This window comes from Taudactylus pleione, unplaced genomic scaffold, assembly GCF_031769625.1.
Source record: "Taudactylus pleione unplaced genomic scaffold, aTauple2 ptg000125l, whole genome shotgun sequence".
Taxonomy (NCBI): Eukaryota; Metazoa; Chordata; class Amphibia; order Anura; family Myobatrachidae; genus Taudactylus; species Taudactylus pleione.
This window is the reverse complement of record NW_028284527.1, coordinates 2,644,190-2,667,878: the sequence shown is the minus strand read 5'-3', so window position 1 is coordinate 2,667,878 and position 23,689 is coordinate 2,644,190.

The window sequence follows — 23,689 nt, the reverse complement described above, 5'->3', positions numbered from 1 at the left end:
AATATAAGATTCAGTTCCAAAGCCTCATTTAGACCACTAGGATACAATAAATTAAGTTGAAATGTCCAGTAGATCTCTTCTTGGCATAGTTTCCTAAATCTATCACCCCCACGTACAGTTGGAGGGATATGTTCCAGACCAATAATTGTTAGGAAGCTGGGGTCACTCCCATGTCTCTCCATAAAGTGCCTAGGGACACTATGTTTCAAAAGCTTGTTCAAAATATTTCTACGGTGTTCCATATATCGCACTTTGAGACATCTGGTTGTGCTCCCAACATAATTTAATGAACAACCACATTGCAAAAGATAAACTACCCAACTCGTATTACAATTACTACAGCTGATAATCTTCTTTTCTTCTTCGGTCATATTGACTACAGACAGAGTTTTATTAATAGCATATCTGCACGTAGTACATCTTGTAGCACCACACCTAAAAAAACCATTAGGTTTAGGTGTCAACCAAGTGTTTATGGTATCATTAGAGGATCTACAGTTAATATCAGATTTCATGAAACTTGGGGCTAAAATCGTTTTTACAGAACGATTCTTCCTAAAGATAAATTCAGGATTAGTCGGGAGATGTTCTCTAAGTATAGGGTCGGTTTTCAGTATCTGGTAATTAGATTTAATAATACGTTTAATAGCATTAGATTGATTGTTACATTTGGAATTAAAGGCCAACTCTCTAGTTTTTGTTTTTTGAGGAGCTTCTAAGTTAGTCACCAATAAAGAGTCTCTATCTATTGCCAATGCTTCCTCAAAAGCCCTATCAAGAATATATTTAGGGTAACCTCTACTGGCAAAGGACTCTAACATCCTGGCGGATTGTTCCAAAAAGATTTCTTTCGTCGAACAATTTCTCCTGAGTCTTAATAATTGGCCTTTTGGAATATTTATTTTCCAGGATCCATAATGAGCACTTTGGAAATGCAGATAAGCATCCGTACCAACTTCCTTAACATAGTTGGAAGTACATATCGCATTATCGATGATATCCAAGGTCACATCAAGAAAATTGTTTGTAGTCCTACTATAACTATGGGTGAAAATCAAATTAAAAGTGTTGGTGTTGAGAGAACAAACAAATTCTGAGGCTGTGATAGAATCCCCATCCCAAATGAAAAAAAGATCATCTATGTAACGGCCATATAGAACCAGGCTGTCGCCAAGCCCGCCCTCCCCACACAAGTTGGTCCTCAACCTGTCCCATGTAGAGGTTGGCGTAGCTTGGCGCAAACCTGGTTCCCATGGCCGTTCCCATGATTTGAAGATAAAAAGTGTTAGAAAAAAGATAATAATTTTGGGTGAGAATAAAGTGAATGGAATCCAATGAGAAGAGCCTGTGCCTCTCAGGTAGGTTGCCATCTTCATCAAGGATGTCTTGTATAGCCTGCATTCCTAATTTATGGGGAATGTTGGTATACAGACTTTGAACATCAAGTGTAAGAAAAGCGTAAGAGGGTTTCCAAACAACACCCTTAATTAACTGTAAAAAGTGAGTGGTGTCACGTATATGTGACTTCAACTGAGAAACATGTGGTTGGAGGTGTGAATCAACATAACCAGATAAAGAAGAAGTTAAAGAATGAATACCAGAAATAATAGGACGTCCCGGGGGTGAAGTGAGGGACTTGTGGATTTTAGGAAGTGATAGTAAATGGGTACAGTCGGAAAAGAAGGCAAAAGGAAATTATATTCATCCTTTGATATAACCCCATCATCTAATGCTTGCATTAAGATTAGCTCCAATTCCACCAGGAAAGGAGTAGTAGGGTCCTTTGGCAGGATTTTGTAAAATTTATCATCTTCAAGTTGCCTTAGTGCCTCTTTGATATAATCAGATTTATCCTGTACAACCAACCCTCCACCCTTATCCGCTTCTTTAATAATGATAGTAGAGTCTTTGGTCAGATCTTTAAGTGCCTTCTTTTCCTTTTTGTTCAAATTATTGATCCGCTTGCTATTAATGGGTTTAGAAGAACAAAGGTCTCTAAATGTTGAAGTTCTTCTAGTATGTTGACGATAGGATCGTCATCATGATCCACAAGAACTGGGAAGGCAGTTTCATTATTTATGGAGAGGGATTTAGTGGCAAAATATGACATCATTGCCTAGGAAGAAACATCTCTGCAGTGGCGTCACAAGGGGGGTGCGGGCAACACCCATGTGTCACCCGCCGAGCAGACTCCCCCTCAGTGACAAGAGCTGGGTGCTGCCGTGTAGAACTATGTGCAGCACTCGGCTCCTGTCATAGTAAGGGAGCCAGCACTACTAGTTCACTGGTCCCCAGGGGCAGCCCACACCTACGGGACCCCACGGAGAGACTAAAACCGGGGTTTGAGTGTGTGGCCTGCCCCACCCATGAGGCCACACTCCCTTGTCACAAGGGCATGCCCCCTATTTCCCAGCACTGCTGCACACACTTCTTAGCTACCCGCACTGGGTGCATGAGAAGGTAGGGACGCCACTGCATCTCTGGCAGGTATTTCAACGCCTATCATAAATCCCTTGCAGCCGCCGTTCACATGACTACATCCCCTGCAGATAACTATGTAGGCCAAGCCAAGTGCAATGTTGAAAATTTACAAAATCACTTCTTCCAAAATTTAAGAAGTACCTGAAGGAGAAGCTGGCAGAGGAACCCAGAGCAGCAAGAGAGACTGGGGTGGACCACCATTGCGTATTGATTTCTGCACTTATGAGGAGGCATTGTGCCAGATAATCCCTCCAGAAATCCTCCCTGGCCTGCATGTGGTGGGCACCGATCAACTCCCATGTCCCAGTTTGTTGGGTAACAAACACGTTTTCACTGCAATCATGTTTTTATATTGTATGTAGCAAAAGACAATTAGTACTTTATCTATTTTTGTCTGAATTAACAGGAAAAAAAATTAAGGGAAGGTTATGTTTGAATTTAATAAAGCATCAGAAATCTATCAACATTGTTGTTGTGCAAGGAAGAAAAACAGTTCTGGATGAATCTCAGACAAAAACACTGATAATATTTGAAAAGGTGAGTGGATGAAGTTTTAGAAGGGACTGAGATATTTACAGTTAAATTTGACATAAATTGGATAAAGGACTTTTATCTACAAAATCAATGGTGTCAAAAGGGGGGTGAAGGCCGTGTCACCCGCTGAGGGGTGACACCAAAGTGCCAACTCCTTCTCAGTGACAGGAGCCGGGTGCTGTACTGTAGAACTATCACTGCACACATACTGGTCCCCAGGGGCAGTCCGCATCTCCGGCACCCCGGAGTGACTAAAATGGGGGTTCTGGCTGTGATGCCACGTCCCTACCTGTGAGGCCATACCCCCTTTTTGCCAGCGTGCGCACTACTAGCTGCACAGGGTGTCACCACAGGGAGGGACGCCACTGCACAAAATATATAAATAGACTACCAACATTTAAAATAATATTGTTAGTATGATCCCTAAAGGTCATAAAAACCTTCATCCGATACAAAAAGCAATTTTCCAGAAGATTGTTATACAACACCTTCATCCACTCGCCTCTTCAATTAGGTCTGTTTTTTTCTTATTATTTTTTTTAGGACAATCCAGCAAAGTGTTCTGCACATGTCCAGTGTTGTCTATAATTTTACAGCTACACCACCAAGACACAAGGCCCCTTCTAGACACCCTCAACCTCCATAGGATGATGGAGAAGATGCTGGGCTGTTGTCCAAAAAAGAAAATGTGGAACACATAGGTTTGATAGTTGTTTAACTATTGCTTTAATTTATTAAGAAACTCATGCACTTAGAGCACAGGTTCTCAAACTCCTCAGGACCCCAAACAGTGCATGTTTTCCAGGTCTTCTCACAGATTCACATGTGAAATAAATTAGCTCAACCTGTGGATGTTTTAAAATGTGTCAGTGAGTAATGAGTACACCTGTGCACCTGCTGGGTGACCAGGAAAACGTGACCTCTGTGGGGTCCTGAGGACCGAGGGCCTGATTCAGACCCGGTCGCAAGCGCAGTGCGCTCGCAACCGGGTCGATGGTGGGCCAGTGCGCATGCGCACGACGGAGCCGGCTCCATCGTGCGCATGCGCGAGACCTGGATAGCAACGGGCAATCCGTCGCTCCGGGTCTCGCACCAAAGGGGGCGTGCTGTCAATGTTGAGTGACAGCAGGCCCCCTTTGGTGGGCGGGCCAGGGGGGTGGCTGCCCAGATGGAGGCGTTCCCATGAGAACGCCTACCGTTTGGGGGCAGCCCCACTGACATCACAAGTGATGTCAGTGGGAGAGCTTTTGGCTCTGTTTGAGCCGAAAGCTCTCTGGGGCTTGCGGCCACAAGACCCTACCACAAGGGTCTTGTCGCAAGCCCGATGGTCGCGATGGTCTTGACCATCGCGACCATCAACCTGGCCGCACGCATTAGCTGTGGGTGGTCACCCACAGCAATGCGAGCGGCCAGGAGGCTACTCCATAAAAAAAAAAAAAGACGCCCTGATTCAGAGAGTCCGGCTCTGAATCAGGGCCCGAGTTTGAGAACCACTGACTTAGAGAAATTCTTTTTGAAAAGGTAATCAAGCAAGGGGCCTAGAAATCACAAATGGCATGAGTATTTGACTACGTTTTGGACTAGCCTTAGGCTCCCACAAATGTAAACCATATATGTACTTCTTTGGATTTATTTTTTAAGATTAGTAATCCTGGGAAACTATAGTAAAATATGTAGTTAATAATGGAGAAAAGGGAGTAGTGACCAATGCTCCTATGTCTGCAGGGTGGAGATATGGGCTTCCCAGAGTAACACTCAAAAAGCATACAGTGCAAAAGATTTCTTCTCCAGTGCTGATAAAGGTATTAGATGTGTAATATATAAATATCTTTAGAAGAGTTTGACAATCACAACAAATCTGATGGTGCATTTTCCTTACTCAGTATTAAGTAACATATAAATGAGAGTATTCCATTCGACATAGATCTCATAAAAATATTAGTGGTTTTATTGAGATACACCAAACATATGAATGTTTTTGTATCCTGGAGACAGTATTACTCCTATTTGCAGACACAAATATTTGTAACCCAAAGAGTGGTAACAGTTTACTATCCCGCCAGGACCATGCTGATTGGTCAGAGAGAGGCAGCTCTCACCAAATCGTGTGTCCCCATTCATTCCTATAGGGAGTGACTGCGAGTAACCTGTCATTCTTGATGGAGCAATATCATCAACCTATGTGAGGAGTTTTTTTGCCAAGTACCTGTGATGCCTACTGGGATTGTGAAGAGGACCCATCCCTAAAGATTGAGCGAGTAATAAATGGAGAAAACAAGGGGTGCCAAGGAGTGTTTATTTAATACAATGTTTTTCTACAGTGCAATATATTTTAATATTTTCTTTTACAGGTGAACTACAGGTGCAACCAAAGCTGTGAAGAAGAGCCCTGGGCTTTTCACCCAGGACTGGCTGTACTTAGGGAGGGGGACCCCATTTTTGGGTGAATCTCCACTTCCTTAGAGATTCCAGTCCTGTGCTGAGTATTCTAGTGTTGGTTGACATCATGGTAGGGTTGCCCCACACTGTATGCATCTCCCTGCAGTAGTGTCATCAGCCCATGTCATTCTTCCCTCCCTGATTTTCACTACCAGCCTAGGCTAAATAATCCAGGGCTGGTAATGAAATTGGGGGATCCTACACCTCATTTAACAATTTTATTTTTAATACTTCCAATGTTAAATGCACAGATCTTGGGGATCTGTGCAGTGCTTGCAAACCCTTCTGTCAGAGGCAGGTTATTTATTTTGGTGGGACTGCAGTGGTTCTGTGGCACATTTAAATCTGCCACTTAGTAAATCTGTTTTTTTTAATTCTAGTGGTAAAAGCATTGATTGTCATTCAGTGTTCTACTGTCTATTCAGTGTTCTAAAGTGTGGCTTCTCCGTGGGTTTGAACTTAGGGCCTGATTCAGAGCAGGACGCTCTTTGAGAGCGCTTGCTTTGAATCAGGGCATCCCTTTTTTTTTTAAAGGCAGCCTCCTGGCCGCTCACATAGCTGTGGGTGACCACCCACAGCTTATGCGAGTGGCCAGGTGATGGTCGCGATGGTCAAGACCATCGCGACCATCGGGCTTGCGACGAGACCCTTGTGGTAGGGTCTCGTGGCCGCAAGCCCCAGTGGACTTCCTGCTCTAATAGAGCAGGAAGTTCACCTACTGACATCACGAGTGATATCAGTAGGGCTGCCCACAAACAGCAGGCGTTCCTTCGGGAACGTCTCCATTTGTGAAGACACCCCTTCGTCCCGCCTACAAAACGGGGTGAGCTGTCGATCAACATCGACAGCCGCCCCTTTTGTAGTGAGTCGCGGAGCGAGAGAATTTCTCTCTCGCTCTAGGGCTCGCACATACGCAGTGGGGGACCATCGACCCGCTTGTGAGCGCTGTGCGCTCGCGAGCGGGTCTGAATCAAATCCTTAGTAAAACTGTGGGAAAACAAAACCACCACTTAACCAATTTACAAGATGTACAGTAGGGGCAAATGTACAATATATTTGTTTTCAAAATCACTACACCTATTTCTTTGAAGTCAAAAATCCATAAAAAACTTACCAACATAAAGGGGAGACTGAATAAGGGCAGCACCTCACATTGGAAGAGTGGAAGAACCTCTATAATGGTAAATTTGTTCAAAAATAATTAGTTAACTTGAACCACCACGTAAATGCAATATTTTAGAATTTACTTACATGAGAAGTACTTCTGAATGAGCAGCTCTCTAACCTCCCTTTCCCCTCTATATTCTACACATCTTTAGATGTAAAACGGGCCCCTGACTCATTACTGTATGCCTCATTATTGTCCAGGTCACCCCTATCATGCTGTAGGGCAATATTGTGAAGCATACAACATACAATTAAAATGTCTCCAATGTTGTTAGGAGAATAAAGGAGTACACCACTAGCTTTATCAAGGCACCTAAACCTACTCTTTAATATCCCAAAGGTGCATTCTATGACATTCCTAGTGGATTCCTATATTGCTTACCAATAGGAAACATACAAACGTCCACCAATCCTTCACCTGGTCTATTTGCAACCACTTCCTCCTGAAAATCCTATCAACCAATAGAAGACTGTAGTCAGAGGAGGTAGAAATGCATCTTAATTGATTTGTAATAAACCTATATATAAAAAATGCCCATTTTAAAAAATGTACGCTTTTGGCTATGCTGCTAGTTCTTCCTGAATACCAAGGCCTTGCATCCATAGTATATGAGCCTCAATACTTGGCCATCATGATTAATCTTCCATACAGTGGAAAGTGGCCTTCATCAATCTGATCTCAAGTTGTGTATATTTCATGTACTCAAGTGAATATAAGGAAATGACCAGACATAGGGCCCGATTGCAATCACAATCTGTGATGAATCACAGATCGGTCGATGTTGCGTACTGCGCATGCATCGCAGTGCACGTGTTAGCTTTGCGATCGCACATCGATCACCCACGCAGAAAGAAAGCCATCGCAGAGTGAGTGACGGGAGGTCAGCGTTGGGGGGGTGAAAGGGGGAGTGGTTGGAGAAACGTAGGAGTGCCTGTCCATTTGAACGCCGTTACTTGGGCATGCATAAATTAGCCACTGCGACAGCATATGCAGCTTGAGTACTGCGTGCGACGAGATTAGCGAAAAGTAAGGTCAGACCTGCTGCAATTCTGTGTGAGGGGTCGATGTTACTCGATGTTCCCGATGTATAAGCAGGACTGCAAAGTATTACGGATGTGAGATAGCGGTAGTGGGCGTCTCTATGCTGGTTGTGCGACAGCTTTGCGATTGCATTCATTAGCATATTATCACAGCAGACCTGCGTGCGTAATCGCAGCTGCAATCGCAATAGTGGTCCATGTGAATCAGGCCCATTGGGTGCTAATCCCAATTGAAGAGTAAAAATATTGGTTACTTTCGTTAAATGCTGTTTCCTCTGTTGACACAACGTGTAGTGTCAGATAAATGATAACTGTCTCCCATATGTGACAGATAAAGCATATTAACGCAAAATAGTGTAACAAGTTTACAAAATGTATTGAAGAACAACATAAAAGAAAAAAATTCATAGGGGCATATTCAATTGGGTGCGTGAATTGCAAAAATCCAGCACCTGCGAGGATTTTCCTGTAGATGTGGGATTTTTGCAATTCAATTAGGATTTTTCATGTTTGACTGTCAGGAGTCTTTTTTTCACGCAACCCCAGAGCAAGTGCGATTTTTCCTAAAATCTTTATTTTTAGGAAAAATCAGTGGGACTTGCTCTGGGACCCCAGCGGCACCCGTAGGACTAATTAAGCAATTGGAGGTTTCCAATTAGCTTAATTAGTCATTAATTACTTCCCTTCTGCAGCGCTGTCTTCTGCATCTTCTTCTGTATCCAGCGGTGGAAGCTGGGTCCTCTGCCGAGGGTGAGTTTGTCCGTGTGTGTGTGTGAGTGTTTGTAAGTGTGTGTGTGTATGAGTGTTGTGTGTGTGTGGCCCCCAGTGTGTGTGGCCTTCCAGTGTCTGTGTGCTTCCCCCCGGAATGGACGCTGGGAGAGCTACATCTCCCAACAGCCCTTGACCCTCCCACCAGTCCCTGGAGCCTCCCTACAGCCCCCAGGACTCCCAGCAGCCCCCTCTCCAGTGTGAAGATAGAGGGGAGGCCATCAGAAGCCCACCGGAGACCCCCGGGCAGGTAAGTGAAGAATTATTTTTTTTCTTTTTTATGCTGTGCGGGGTTTTCAGAGCTTAAAACCCTGCAACCACTTTTTTAAAATTGGATACCACAGGTATCGGGAGCGCGCATACCCCCGATATTCAAAAATTGGGCACAAGGTTTTTACCTCACTAAACCTCGCGCCCAATTGAATATGCTCCATAGCATGAATATCACAATCTTAATGGTAATAGGTGGAGATATTAACAGAAAAACATGACCATATAGATGGTATAGAGATGAAGGCTCTGGAACCTCGGACCCCCCTGTCAGCCGTGTACACACTGTGCAGACATAGCACAGTGTGTACTGGCTTCTATGGGATCGGGAGGTCGAACTGATGAATATTAAACTGTACATAAGATGCCACCTCCCAATCCCGACCGTTACAGGGGCGTTAATAGCCGTTTATCCTGCATCGGGACAGCATACACACCTATACAATCCAATCGCCATTCTCTCGATATTGGATGAACGGCCCAATGATTGTATAGGTGTGTACCCAGCTTTAGTCTATCGGCCCAAACACTGGAATGCTTCACATTCCGGAACTTGGTAAATCTGGCAGCTTCGTAGCCCCAATAGAAACCTATATCTAACATATTAAGGTACACAACTCAGATACAATACTTATGGCAGCTGTATAAGTCACAAGAAGGGTGAGATTTCTTTCACCACCTCAGGCAGCAGAATACTGTAATTTGCCACATTTAATAATGTAGTAATCTATATTGGTTTCTGAGATACTACAGTGCGTTTTAACAGAGATAGCTTTAAATATTGTTAAACATGAAATACATTTTTTAACAACTTAACCCAATATTTTGGACTAAGTGTTAAACTTTTTAGCTTTTACACAAAATGTCCTAATGGATTTGTCAGTGGCTTGATCAATGTACCTTGATTGAGTTTCAGTAATCTCTTCTCTGTCTGCCTTATTGTTTCCTGACCTCCAGCATGTTTCCTAACTATTCTTGTCTGCAAACCGCCTGTTTACTGACTACTTGCATCTGATGATTGGCCTGACAGACCCTGGCCTGTATCCTGGCTTTGTCTGCCCTGCAGCTACTGCTGATTTGCCTGTTTTCTTGCCAGCATCTGTCAAGGCTTCTTACTTGAAAATCACTCCTGCAGGAGATACCTTCTGGTGTTACAGCTGGTTCATAAGCTGCCCCTACTACATACATCTTGGGAGAGCATAGCTTCCCTTATATATGGTAACAAGGCCTAGTTCAAATGCTTGACTTTGTTGCACCACTAACATTTGCCTAAACTAACTTCACAATGATCTGATAAGGGAGGACACATGAGTAAACAAGCTCTGGATCTGAGAAGCTGCATGCAGCAATGTTGCAGATACTGTAGTAGCAAGCAAGAGATACAGTAATTGTTACTAGACTGTTTATAGCTGTTACAGGGAATATGTAGTTGCTCTCTATTACAGTGGTGTTATTGTTCATCCCAGGTCTATGTTTTGCATCATAAAATAGATTTTGTCATGCTGTGGCAGGTCAGACCAATGTTCACATATGTGCTAAACATTTATACTTGCCAAAAAATAATTTCAGGGAAACATTGCTGCTGAGCCAGTGTATCCACATAGGTAAGAATGATATTGTGTCCATGGGCCAGGAATTCATTACCTCTGATATTATCCTAACTAAATGTGATAAGGGTGGACGTTTTTTACACTTTGAATACTACTTTACAATTATATGTTTAACTAAAGCCTAACAAAATATAATATATGGAAATAATTGCTTTTACCATGCATGAACATTTTTAAGCAACTTCATAGGGAAGTTTAATTTACTATATACTAAAACCGGTACAATTCTATGGACAAATATTTCTAGTGAGAAATCTGTAAGCTTCAGCTTGTACCTGGAAATTAAGGACAATCCACAATTTATTAGATACTTCTATGTGAAACTTCTCTATATAGAAAGTGCTGGAATGTAGACTATTCCCTTCAAATTATAATGACATATATGACATCTATAATGATTACAGGGTATGCTCTGCACACAAGCCCCTCAGTCCAGGGGGGCCCAACACTGCACACCTTGCACCCAGAGCATACCTCACCCTGTGCCAGCACTGTGCCAGAATCTTAGCTATCTTGTGTGCATGCACAATCTTCCTGAATGTCACTGGGGTGCAGGTCACAAAAGGTATGTGGAGGGGAGCCCACTGCATGGAGAAGGTGGAGCCACTGCACACAGGCCACCCTGGGTGTTAATACACATCTGGGAATTGTTACTATTAGTAAGTAAGGGCCTTATTCAACAGTGCATGCTAGCGCACTGCTGAACACAGATTCCCGATGGTTGCAAATCTGCGCAGGCGCCGGACCTGTACTGCTCATGTGCTGTACGGATTCTGCATGTTTGCACCTAGTCCGGCAGCAGACTGTCAATGATTGACAGTCTGCTGCCGTTTGGGGGGGGGGGCATGTGTCGCCGCCGTTGGGAGGAGGGAAGAGGCCAGGATCTCTGTCGGTTGACGGAGATTTCCTGGCCTGTTGTATCTGCAGTGGCCGGATTGCGTGACCCCATGGGTCACTCAGGCGGCCGATGTGATTGAAGATTATCCGATGCTGAGTTCTTGGATGCAGCTCGGGTAAGTAATGCATGTAGGAGGCATGACACATCCTGCTGCATTAATATATTTGCAAGGACAGAATTGCAAAGCTGCCTGCGTGCATCTTTGCAATTCCGTCCACTACTGAATCACCCCCTAAGACTGCACTGAAAAGTGAGAGCTATATATATATATATATATATATATATTTTGTAGAGTACAGCCGCACTCACATCAGCAGTCACTTAAATTGTCCTGGGGTGTCAACCATGGCATCCACATGGGAAGTCCAAAAACATAGAAAAAATTGAGGGGCACTCATCAGTATTGCACATATAGAAAAAAATTTAACTTTATTCCTCACATGATCCATAGGTGGATAATTCTCAACGTTTCGGTCCCATCCGGACCATTATCAAGAGATACATCAATGCAGCCTCCACAGCAATATCCAACAGCTCCTTATGGATCCCAAGTTAAACTGTATATCTCCCAGTGGGGTCTTAAATACCCCTATCAATCAAGTGGCGCCCAAACATGTCTCAAACACCAGATACAAATCAAACTAGCAAGCGGCACTTACCACCTGTAGTGCCTGAGTGTAACGCGGCATCATTACACCAGTGCTTCCTATGTGTGAACCGCATGTGGAGAACAACGTGGACGGAGTGACGCGACTTCCACCAAGTGGAACGCACACGTCACTTCCGCCGGAGTCTCACATAACACCTCAATCTGCCGCATACAACTACTAGCATCCTCCAGCGTCAATGGATACGCCTACCAGATGGGCCAACGGTTATCCAATCACAGTCATTCCCTGGATCGTCACCATGGTAACCGCTAGCGATGGGATAGTAATATAACCAAAAAACAAATACCATACAGGAATTTACCTGTTGGCAAATATTATATACATCCAAATGTGTGATCCAGGCAATCGACTCATGAGAATAGCAGGCAATGCAGAAGTGTTGCTTGCGCATATGTACATATTACATGTGCGTATGCACATATAGATATGTACAGGCGCAGTATACATACATGTTGGGCGACACTGTACTCATCAATGGGGCCATCAAGAGACCTCAACCATAGGAACATGCATATTCCAAACATTCACAAGTACAAAAATTACAATATATAGTTACATATAAATACATATATAGCCCTAAACCTAAACCAAAAATTAACCAAATAAAAGTAACAATATATAAACAATAATATGGGAGTGTATTGATCAAAACAAAAAATTTAAATAGAAATCAGCTACCACCATGAATAGTCCAATGACAGATTCATGTAGAAACCATTAGCGCAAAAAGATGTTCAATGGATTACCCTCATTTAAACCATTAGGCGATACGGTACCAAGGCGAAAAAGCCATCTTGCTTCAAGCATTTTTAGTATAAGGGCACAATCACCACCCCGTTTTGGCGGTGGTGCCCAATCAATAATGCGACATCTTAAGGACGAAAGCTGATGTCAAAACACTAAAAAATGGTGGGCCACTGGCTTGTCTGCCACTTGAAAGAGCCTGTCGTATTGATGTCCGATGGTTGGCCATTCTTTCTCGAAATGTACGAGTCGTCATATCCACGTATGACAGTCCACAGTGGCAAGTTAACAAATAAACCACATAGTCCAACTGGCAATGAAGCTTATATCGTATCCAAATAGGACTCCCATTTTGGGGATGTGGAAAGCTGCAACCTGGAATCATTGAACGGCAGGTGGTGCAACCCGTGCATTTTATGCACCCTGGTTTCTGTGTCATAAGCCAAGTATGGTCTCCTAAAGTTGGAGATCTCTTGGGGTGCATTAATAATTGTTTTAAATTCCTGCCTCGTCTATACGCCATCATCGGTAGATCTCTACACCCAAGGCTCAAACTTTGATCACTGGCTATGATGGGCCAATGTTTCTTGATCGAGTGGGCTACTTGTGAGGAAACCCCATCATATTGGGTAACAAAAATCATACGATCCTGAGCTACTTTCTGATGTGCTCTGGTGAGGCATCCCTCAATGGTGCTCCGCTTATAGCCCCTGGCGATAAATCGGTCATCCATCTCACCCAACTGTATATCAGCTATCGCAGGGTCTGTGTTATTCCTTATGACCCTCATAAATTGGGAAATAGGGAGACTGTTCTTCAATCTTGGTGGATGGTTGCTTGTAGCATGCAAGACCGTATTCCGATCGGTTTCCTTTTTAAAAAGTGTAGTACTCAAACCAGTTCCTCTACGATTGATCATAACATCCAAAAAGCTGATGGTCTCACGGTTGCATTGACCAGTCAAGTGTATCGCACTGTCTAGGTGGTTTAGCTCATCTAGCATAGAGTAAAAGTCAACCTCGGTGCCTCTCCAAATCCCAAAAATTTCATCAATAAATCTATAAAAATGAATAATCCTGTCACCAAATCTAGGCAAAATATGTTTGGTCTCATAGGCATGCATAAAGGCGGACGCATACATCAGGGCTACATTGGAACCCATAGGGGTTCCCGCTAGTTGTATATAGTACACTTCATCATACATGAAATGATTATATACCAGGATTGCCTCAAGCAACTCCAAAATGAACTCAATGGGCACTCCAATCTTGCCTTTTTCTGATAATAAAGTTCTTACTGCCAAAAGCCCCTCCACATTAGGGATGACAGTATATAAGGAAGACACATCGAGTGTAACTAGCAGATCATCATCCTGTAAATTAGCTAGTGGTACAATTTTATCCAAAAAATCACCTGTGTCTCTTATATAGCAAGCTCCTGAAGGAAATTGTCCACAAATATCACCAAAGGCTGTAATAGGGAACCTCTGGCAGAAATTATGGGCCTGCCAGTGGGGTCCACCAATGTTTTGTGGACTTTTGGGAGGGTGTACATAACCAGACAGATGGGATAATCCACTTTCAGATATGCAACAATCTCCTCCCAACCATAATTTATAGCCCTATCAATAATTGCATCAATGATGCCTTTAATCCTGGGCATTGGGTTGCTAGCACATCTTGAATCGGTATTATGATCTGATAATTGCCATTTGATCTTGTGGTCATAGTCAACAAAGTTCTGCAGAACAACCGCCCCGCCCTTATCAGCTGTGACTATTGACTATTGAGCGGTTGTTCTGCAGTGACCTCAAAGCTTGTCTCAATTCTGGTGACAAATTACCAGTTCTCTTATTTGGTATAAATGAGTGAGCATCTTGAGATGTCATTCTTAAAAAGGTACGTATACTGGGGTTGAATGACTGAGGATCAAACAAACTGGGCTTCCGTAATTTCAAAGTAGTGACCTCATTTGTTGTCTGATCATGGGCCATAGCACCAAAGTTTTCTCTCAGTCTCAACTTCCTTCCAAATTTAAACTGATCTACAGCTAAATTAAAAGCATCATGTCTGGAAGTCGGCACAAAGGACATACCTAAAGATAATAAAGCAGATTCATGAATAGATAATTGATGGTTTGACAAATTAAAGATTAAATTCAACTCCTGCGCCTGCCCCTACTCCTTATGCCTCCTTGACTGGTGCCAGACTGCACCCTTGGAGTCGTGACTAAAAAACCACTAGGAGGGAGGGAGGTAGGGGCATCAGAATCAGATACAGAATGTGATGATGCTGGCTCTAAATGTCCAGTTCGATGGCTCTGATTGGATCTAAAGAACCTCTGGCGTCGTCCCTTGGACGGTTCACCCTATTATATATATATAATAGAATGTAACAATTTTAAATGTGTGATCTATTAGGCAATTCATTACTCAAAAAGTGTAAATGCGTAAGTAAACACAGCAGCACATTCCAATCTGGGATCAGTACAAGAATCCTTAAGGAATAAAACAAAAAGCAAAATAGCACCTGATGTTGAACTGCGCTTTTAAAAATGAATACACCATATCTGTCATGGCAAATACAATAATGATATCAGGACACACTATATAAAAAAAATATAAAATTAAACATGTATTTAATAATGTAAAATGAAAATCAATATACAGATAACCATATTGATCAAATGTACACGGGCATCATACAAATACATGTAAATGTCAGGAATATAATATAACTGTATTGTATATAAAACACCCCTGCTGCAGACAAAAAATGTTGTTCAGATTAAAGTTACATCTGTAATAATTTCAGTTAAAATGTAATCCTAAGGTGGAGCTTCACAAAAAATATATATATACATAAGTTATTTTGTATGAAATGTCTCTCACAGTAAATAAGAGGAACTAATCAGTCTTAATAATAACTTCGGTCAGTAATATTAAAACAGTCTGGGCCTGATTCAGAGCCGGACGCTATTTGCACTCGCTCGTTCAGAAAAAGGGGCCGGCTATTTAAATAGAGCGCTCGCTCTTTGCGGTCTGTTGACGCCTCTATGTCTGAGCGAGCGAACGAAACATGCGCTAGCTATATTGTAAAGACGCCTCCTGGCCGCTCGCATCATATGTCATCTCCGCTATTTATTAGATTAATCGAGTACATCAAAAGGCGTCTGAACTGCTCGCAGTGCTTGTGGTTGGATTTTCCTACCGCAGTCATGCGAACAGTTCAGGCTAAGAGACAACCAAGTGATGTGGTCGATGACGCTGCTTTGTTAATTAAGCATACCCTTAAAATGCCCGTTTTGACCGTTTGGCACACCTGCGTTCGGATCTCCACTCCCCGTTTTCAAGCACCTTCCCCTGTTACCACCCACAAACGCCTCATCCTGTCACTCAAATTAGCAGGCACTCGCAATTTTGCGAACACACGTTTTCCGACCGCACTGACTGGTTGGCGCATGCACATTACGACCCATACGCATGCGCAGATGTGCGAACATCGCTCAGAGCGAACGAGTGGCCGCTTACGAGCGATTCTGAATCAGGCCCTCTGTTCCTAGACAAAATTAGAGTGGATGTGTAGTTACCAGAATTTCCCCCAGCTGAATGACAGACTCCTTGGAGTTGGGAACACAATCCCGAAGCTGATAATGCCGGCGGTCTGAATCCCAGTAACATAATCCCAACGTTGGAAATCCTGACGTACGCAAGTATTTTAACCTGAACCCACCTTTCCCACAGCCTAACCCTTATCCTCCCCTCATGCAGCCTAACCCTAACCATCCCCCCATAGCCTGACCATAACCCTCTCCACTCGCAGCCTAACCCTAATCTTCCCCCTAGTGCCTAACCCTAACCCCAAACACTAAACCTAACCCTAATACTCACCGTTGGGATCACAACCATCAGAATTCTGGAGCTGGTGTTCTGACTACTGTCGGGATTCTGGTGCCGGGATTCCGACCACCGGCATTTTATGTTGACTACATCCCCTCCTTGGTACGGTACATATGTAGTGACGGCCAGTGGATGTAAATGCCGCTATGATATCGACATGCACATGCAAGGTGCTCCTGCACCGATACCAACTTCAGCACTAAAATGGAGAAGGCTCCAATGGTAATATGGATTACACACAGGAATAAATAAAAGGCTCCAGTAGCTATCACAGGCAGTGCTATGCCCCAGCTGCAGCAATAAAGTACAAAAGTATCCTGCAGCAATATTCAATCCAGAACCGAATAGCTGCAGCAGTAAGTAATCTGGAATGAATAAGCAAAAGTGCCCGAATAGTTTATCTGACCATTTCACCTTGTCTTTTCTATTATTTGTCCTTGTGATCTGATGGAAATATTGTGTCCCTGTACACACCGCACAGCCTATCTGCCTAAGTAGCTACCTAATGTCAGCAGAAATATTGGTCAGTACACACTACACAATCTGCATTATTATAGCATCTTTTTAGCAGGATGGAAGATCCAATCTGATCAGATTATCGGTGCTCATACATGTCTGCAAATGGCATCGCAGCTGTGATGTCTCATGGATCGCAATTGTAAAAGTATGCTAATGACACACTTGCCATCCAGGGCTAAGAGACGCCCACTGAAAGCATCTCACATCTGCCACTCACACAGAAGATTGGAAACATTGAGCGCAGATCTGGCGGGCATCAGCCTTCTGAGTAAGTTTAAGGTGCCGCAGACACAGCAAGTCTACATAATGCAGAGGGCTCTCCTGCTGCTAGAAAGAATGCAGTGGCTAATTTTATACACTGTTCTCAAATTAAATCTGTATTGGCCCTTTTTTATCTGTTGCCATATTCAGCCCAAGTGCACTTCCAAAGATATGGATGTTCCCTAAACTTGTTAATAAAATCTTTAGTTAACTCTTTGTTCATGTCTGAAGACATATTGTACACTGTAAAAAGCAATAAAAGATTTTACTTTAATTATATATCTGGTGTGGGTTCATTAAACATTAAATAAAATTATCCAAAATGAAGCATGACTTGGATGCCCTAACTGCACTTCCTGGACATAACAGTCAGGTGGCAACATTTTGCTGCCAGGCACCTACATCGAGGGGGAATGGGGGTAATAGTCATTTTTTAAAAGTTAATAAAACAAAATGTATGTGGAGAAGCCGCCCTGACAGCATGATATATTAAAAAAAAAAACATTAATGTGCAATCATAATTTACTTGTCATGTTCCGTCAGGCAAACTAATTACATTATATTTTTATTACGTATTACCGTTTTCTGACTTCTTTCAGTGTCTGGGTTATGGGTGCATTGGCACTGACTTTAGTAGTGATCTTGGCCCAAATCCATCCTCTTGAGGCTTGTGCTTGATCCCTACCCTTCTTCTCATCCTCAAAGACGCTAATGCCACAGCCAACGGAACGCATCTAACACACACGTGTTTCCCTCCTTAGAATGCCTGATGAGGTGGTGCATAGATTTAGGCTTCCACCTCATGTCATCTTAGAAACTCTCCATATAGTGGAGAGTGACCTTGAGTCTTTCTGATCAGTGTTAGATTTCTGCACTTCAGGATCTTTGCAAACCATGGCTACTGTGACTGCTAGAATTTCCCAGCCAGCCTTCAGCAATATCCTGAAGCATGTTGCCACGGCCTTCCTGGTGCGCATCAGACAGTTTATACATATTTGGGTGAAGAGTCCCTAGTTTTGAAAAGGCAGCAGTTTTAATACAATTGCAGGCTTTCCACATGTTATAGGGGTTGTGGATGGCACACATATTGCAAGGTCCGTAGCTAGGGTGGTGCGGTCGGTGCCGTCACACAGAGTGCAAGTGCTCTGGGGCAGTATCCGGCCGCATCCGCAATATCTATTTGTCTGACGCCTTCTAGTTACTATCAGAGCGCCCGCCGCCCAGTGGCTCAGCTCCTTCTCACTGCAGTGCACTGGCCGGCCGGACTGTGTGAGGCCGAATGGTGTTTATAGCCCCACCCCCGAGTCACATGTCATTTACTGGCTATTATGACAGGCACTGGCAGCCTGCCAGCCCAGCGCCTGTCAACAGCCCCCAGTGTGGGCTCCTCCAATCACCACATAGGTGGTGCATCATCTTTAGCTCCGATCCCTCTGTTCTCCTCCTGGCTCCTGCTGAACTGCGTGGCTGTTTCCTCCCTTTACAGCAGCTGCAGAGTTCCGGCAGTGAGTAACCCTCTCTGCCCTGACCACTAAAGTCAAATGGTGAAGCAACAGGTAGAGGTGGAGAGGAGAAAGGGAGGAGGGGTTAGTACAGGGCTGGGGGGGTAGGGCTGGGGGGAGGGTTCTGACATATAGGAATGAATGGTTGCACACAGATGCCCCCCGCTGTTCCTTTCACCCCTGCACCCTGTAACTACCACCCTCGACCCTGTGTGTGCGACTCCTGGACCATCACCCCTGTACAGTGTAACTGCCCTACCTACAAACATCACCATTGCACACTGTTACTGCACCCCTGCACCCAGTAATTGCCCTCATGCAAGTTACATCCCTGCACCCTGTAAGTGCACCCCCCTACATCCTGTACTTTCCACACCTGCAACTTGTAACTGCCACCCCTGCACCATTGCTTCCCACCACTGCACCCTGTAACTCCCACCCTGCACTGTGTAACTGTCACCCATGCAAGTAATACCGCTGCACCCCCATGCAACTGTACCCCTGCATGCAATAACTGCCCCACTACACCCAGTAATTGCCTCCAATGCAAGTGTTATACCCCTACACCCTCCAGCTTTCTAACCTGCTCTTTGTAACTGCAAGGGGCATTAATGTGGGAGATAAAGTGTTAGGGTAATTACTGTGTAACATAATGTGTATGGGCATTACTGTGTGAAATAATGTAAAAGGGGATTACTGGGTGGCATAATGTGTAGGGGGCATTACTGTGTGGAACAGCATGTATAAGGAGTACTACTGTGTGGCATAAAGCGATTAAGGGGCAATACTGTGTTGTGTAATTTGAATTGGGATTGCCATTGTGTCCCATCCCTGTGAGAGCATGTCCCTTTTTTTTGGGGGGGGGGCAATGCACTTTCTGGCACAGGGCACCAAAATGTCTAGTTATGGCTCTACATACAGCCTTAGTGCCACCAAGAAGGAATCAGCATATATATCACAATAAGTAGCATTTCCCATTCCATAAATGCAAAGGCTGTATGTGATGCCTCCCTCCAGATTCTTTCCCTGTTTGCCAATTTTCCTGGAAGTGTGCATGAGGCTTTCATCATCTGACATTCACGGCTATGGCAGAAACGGTGAGACGGAGATATGTGGTTGAAATATATTTGTACATCTGGATTTGTTTTGTACCTCCAATTTATATTTGTTTGTATAAAGTAGGGATGAGCGGGTTCGGATTTCTGAAATCTGAACCCCCCGAGCCCCCCGATCTGAGTCGTATCCGAGTCGGGCTCGACTTTTCCCGCCTGACTCAGATCTGAAATTGAGGCATGTGCATCAACAAAGGAGCAGCGCCAAGCGTGCACCTGTGTCCCATAAGTAAAGGGCCAGCTGGCTTGTCCATTAAAGGGTGCTGTAACCCCCAAAGTGCACTCCAAACAAAATAAGAAATTATTTTCTGTGTTTGTGAATTGTGTACACTGTGGCCGTACGTGCATCACCAAAGTAGGGCCAAGCATGTGCCTGTGTCATAAGTAATGGGCCGGCTGGCTCATCTGTTAAAGGGTCCTGTAACCCCCCAAAGTGCACTCCAAAAAAAATATATATATATAATTCTTTGTGTTTGTGAAGTGTGTGCACAGTAGCCGCACGTGCATCAACAAAGTAGCATCAAGCGTGCGCCTGTGTCATAAGTAAATGGCCGGCTGGCTTGACCGTTAAAGGGTGCTGTAACCCCGAAAGTGCACTCCAAACAAAATAAGAAATTATTTTCTGTGTTAGTGAATTGTGTGCACTGTGGCCGTACGTGCATCAACAAAGTATCATCAAGCGTGCGCCTGTGTCATAAGTAAAGGGCTGGCTGGCTTGACCGTTAAAGGGTGCTGTAACCCCCAAAGTGCACTCCAAACAAAATAAAAAATTATTTTCTGTGTTTGTGAATTGTGTGCACTGTGGCTGCACGTGCATTAACAAAGGAGCAGCGCCAAGCGTTCGTCTGTCTGTTAAAGGGTGGTGTAACCCCCAAAGTGCACTCCAACAAAAATAAAACATTTTCTTCTATGTTTGTGAATTGTCTGCACTGTACGTGCATCTGCAAAGCAGCAGCGCCAAGCGTGCATCGGTCTGTTAAAGGGTGGTGTAACCCTCAAAGTGCGCTCCACAAAAAATAAAAAATTCTTCTTTTTTTTCTGTCTTTGTGAATTGTGTGCACTGTAGCTGCACGTGCATCAACAAAGGAGCAGCGCCAATCGTGCGCCTGTGTCCCATAAGTAAAGAGCTGGCTGGCTCATTTCTTAAAGGGTGGTGTAACCCACAAAGTGCACTAGTCTCCAACAAAAAGAAAAAAATATTTTCTGTGTTTGTGTGCGCCTTAGCCACACATATATATCAATATAACATAAATGGAGGACCAAACTTTCTCCGATAAAAATAAAATAGGGAAAGATCAAGAACCACTTCCTCCTAGTGCAGAAGCTGCTGCCACTAGTCATGACATAGACGATAACATGCCATCAACATCGTCTGCCAAGGCCGATGCCCAATGTCATAGTAGAGGGCATATACAATCCCAAATGACAAAGTTCAGGAAAATGACCTTAAAAAAAACATTTAAATCATCTGAGGAGAAAAGTAAACTTGCCAATATGCCATTTACGACACAGAGTGGCAAGGAACGGCAAAGGTCTTTCCCTATGTTCATGACTAGTTGTTCAGCTTCACATGACGATGGAAGCCCTCCTCCCGCTAAAAAAATCAAATGAGTTAAGCTGGCAAAAGCACAGCGAAGACCTGTGTGTTCTAAGAAGATATCACAAATCCCCAAGGAGAGTCCAAGTGTGGTGGCGGTTGCGATGCCTGACCTTCCCAGCACTGGACTGGAAGAGGTGGCTCTTTCCACCATTTGCAGACCCCCTGCAAGTGCTGAAAGGAGCACCCACAGTCCACTTGCTGATATGCAAATTGAAGATGTCACTGTTGAAGTACAACAGGATGAGGATACTGGTGTAGCTGGCGCTGAGGAGGAAGTTGGCGAGGAGGATTCTGATGGTGATGTGGTTTGTTTAAATCAGGCTCCGGGGGAGACAGTTGTTATCCGTGGCATGAAAAAGCCCATCACGGTCATGCCTGGGCAGAAGACCAAACATTCCACCTCTTTGGTCTGGCAATATTTCTATCCAAATCCGGACAACAACTGTCTTGCCATATGTACCATATGTAAAGGTGAAAGAAGTAGGAGTAGGGACGTTAACCACCTAGGAACATCCTCCCTTATATGTCACCTGCAGCGCGTTCATAAAAAGTTACTGTCAAGTTCAGAAACTTTGGCTAAGACCGTAAGCAGTCCAGGGACACCTAAATCCCGTTGTCCTGTTGTATCCAAGCATCTGCAAACCACACCGTCAACTCCATCCTCGTCAAATTCCTCTTTAGTCAGGATCAGAAGTAGTCCTGCAGGCCATGTCACTGGCATGACTGACTCTCCTATCCGGGATTCCTCCAGAGGATCCTGCATTGCTAGGCCTACTGCTGCCGCTGCTGCTGTTGCTGCTGGGAGTCATTCATCATCCCAGAGAGTAAGGAGGAACACCACTACTTTTACTAAACAATTGACCCTCCAACAGTCCTTAGCGAGGAGGATGAAATACGACAGCAGTCATCCTGAAGCAAAACGTATAACTGAGGCCTTGACTGCTATGTTGGTGGTAGACGTGCGTCCGGTATCCACCATTAGTGCAGTGGGATTTAGACAATTGATGGAGGTAGTGTGTCCCCAGTTCCAAATCCCATCTAGATTCCACTTCACTAGTCAGGCGATACCGACACTGTACAGAAATGTCAGAAAAAGTGTCCTCAGTGTCCTGAAAAATGCATTTGTACCCAATGTCCACTTAACCACAGACATGTGGACAAGTGGAACAGGGCAGACTAAGGACTATATGACTGTGACAGCCCACTGGGTAGATGTATCACCTTACGCAGCAACAACAGCAGCGTCACCAGTAGCAGCATCTCAGAAACACCAGCTCGTTCCAAGGCAGGCTACGCTGTGTATCACCGGTTTCAGTAAAAGGCACACTGCTGACAACCTCTTAAAGAAACTGAGGGAAATCATCGCCCAGTGGCTTACCCCACTTAGATTCTCCTGGGGATTTGTGATATCTGACAACGCCACCAATATTGTGCGGGCATTACATCTGGGCAAATTCCAGCACGTCCCATGTTTTGCTCACACAATAAACTTGGTGGTGCAGAATTTTCTGAAAAGCGACAGGGGCATGCAGTAGAAGCTTTGGGTGGCCCAAAAAATTTCTGGCCACTTTCGCCATTCAGTGACTGCGTGCCGAAGACTGGAGTGCCAGCAAACACTCTTGAACCTGCCCCGCCATCACCTGAAGCAAGAGGTTGTGACGCAGTGGAACTCAACCCTCTATATGCTTCAGAGGATGGAGGAGCAGCAAAAGGCCATTCAAGCCTATACATCCACCTATGACATAGGCAAAGGAGGGGCTATGCACCTGACTCAAGCACAGCGGAGAATGATTTCCGTGTTGTGCAAGGTTCTCCAGCCCTTCGAACTTGCCACAGGTGAAGTCAGTTCAGACACTGCCAGATTGAGTCAGGTCATTCCCCTCATCAGACTTTTGCAGAAGCAGCTGGAGAAAGTGAAGGAGGAGCTAAGATGGAGCGATTCCGCTCGGAATGTGGGACTTGTGGATGAAGCCCTTCATTTGCTTTGCCAGGATTCCAGGGTGGTCAATCTGTTGAAATCAGACCACTACATTTTGGCCACCATTCTCAATCCTAGGTTTAAAGCCTATATGGTGTCTCTCTTTCTGGCCGACACAAGCCTGCAGAGGTGCAAATACCTGCTGGTGAAAACACTGTCAGCTGAAGCGGAACATGACATGTCAACAGCTCCTTCT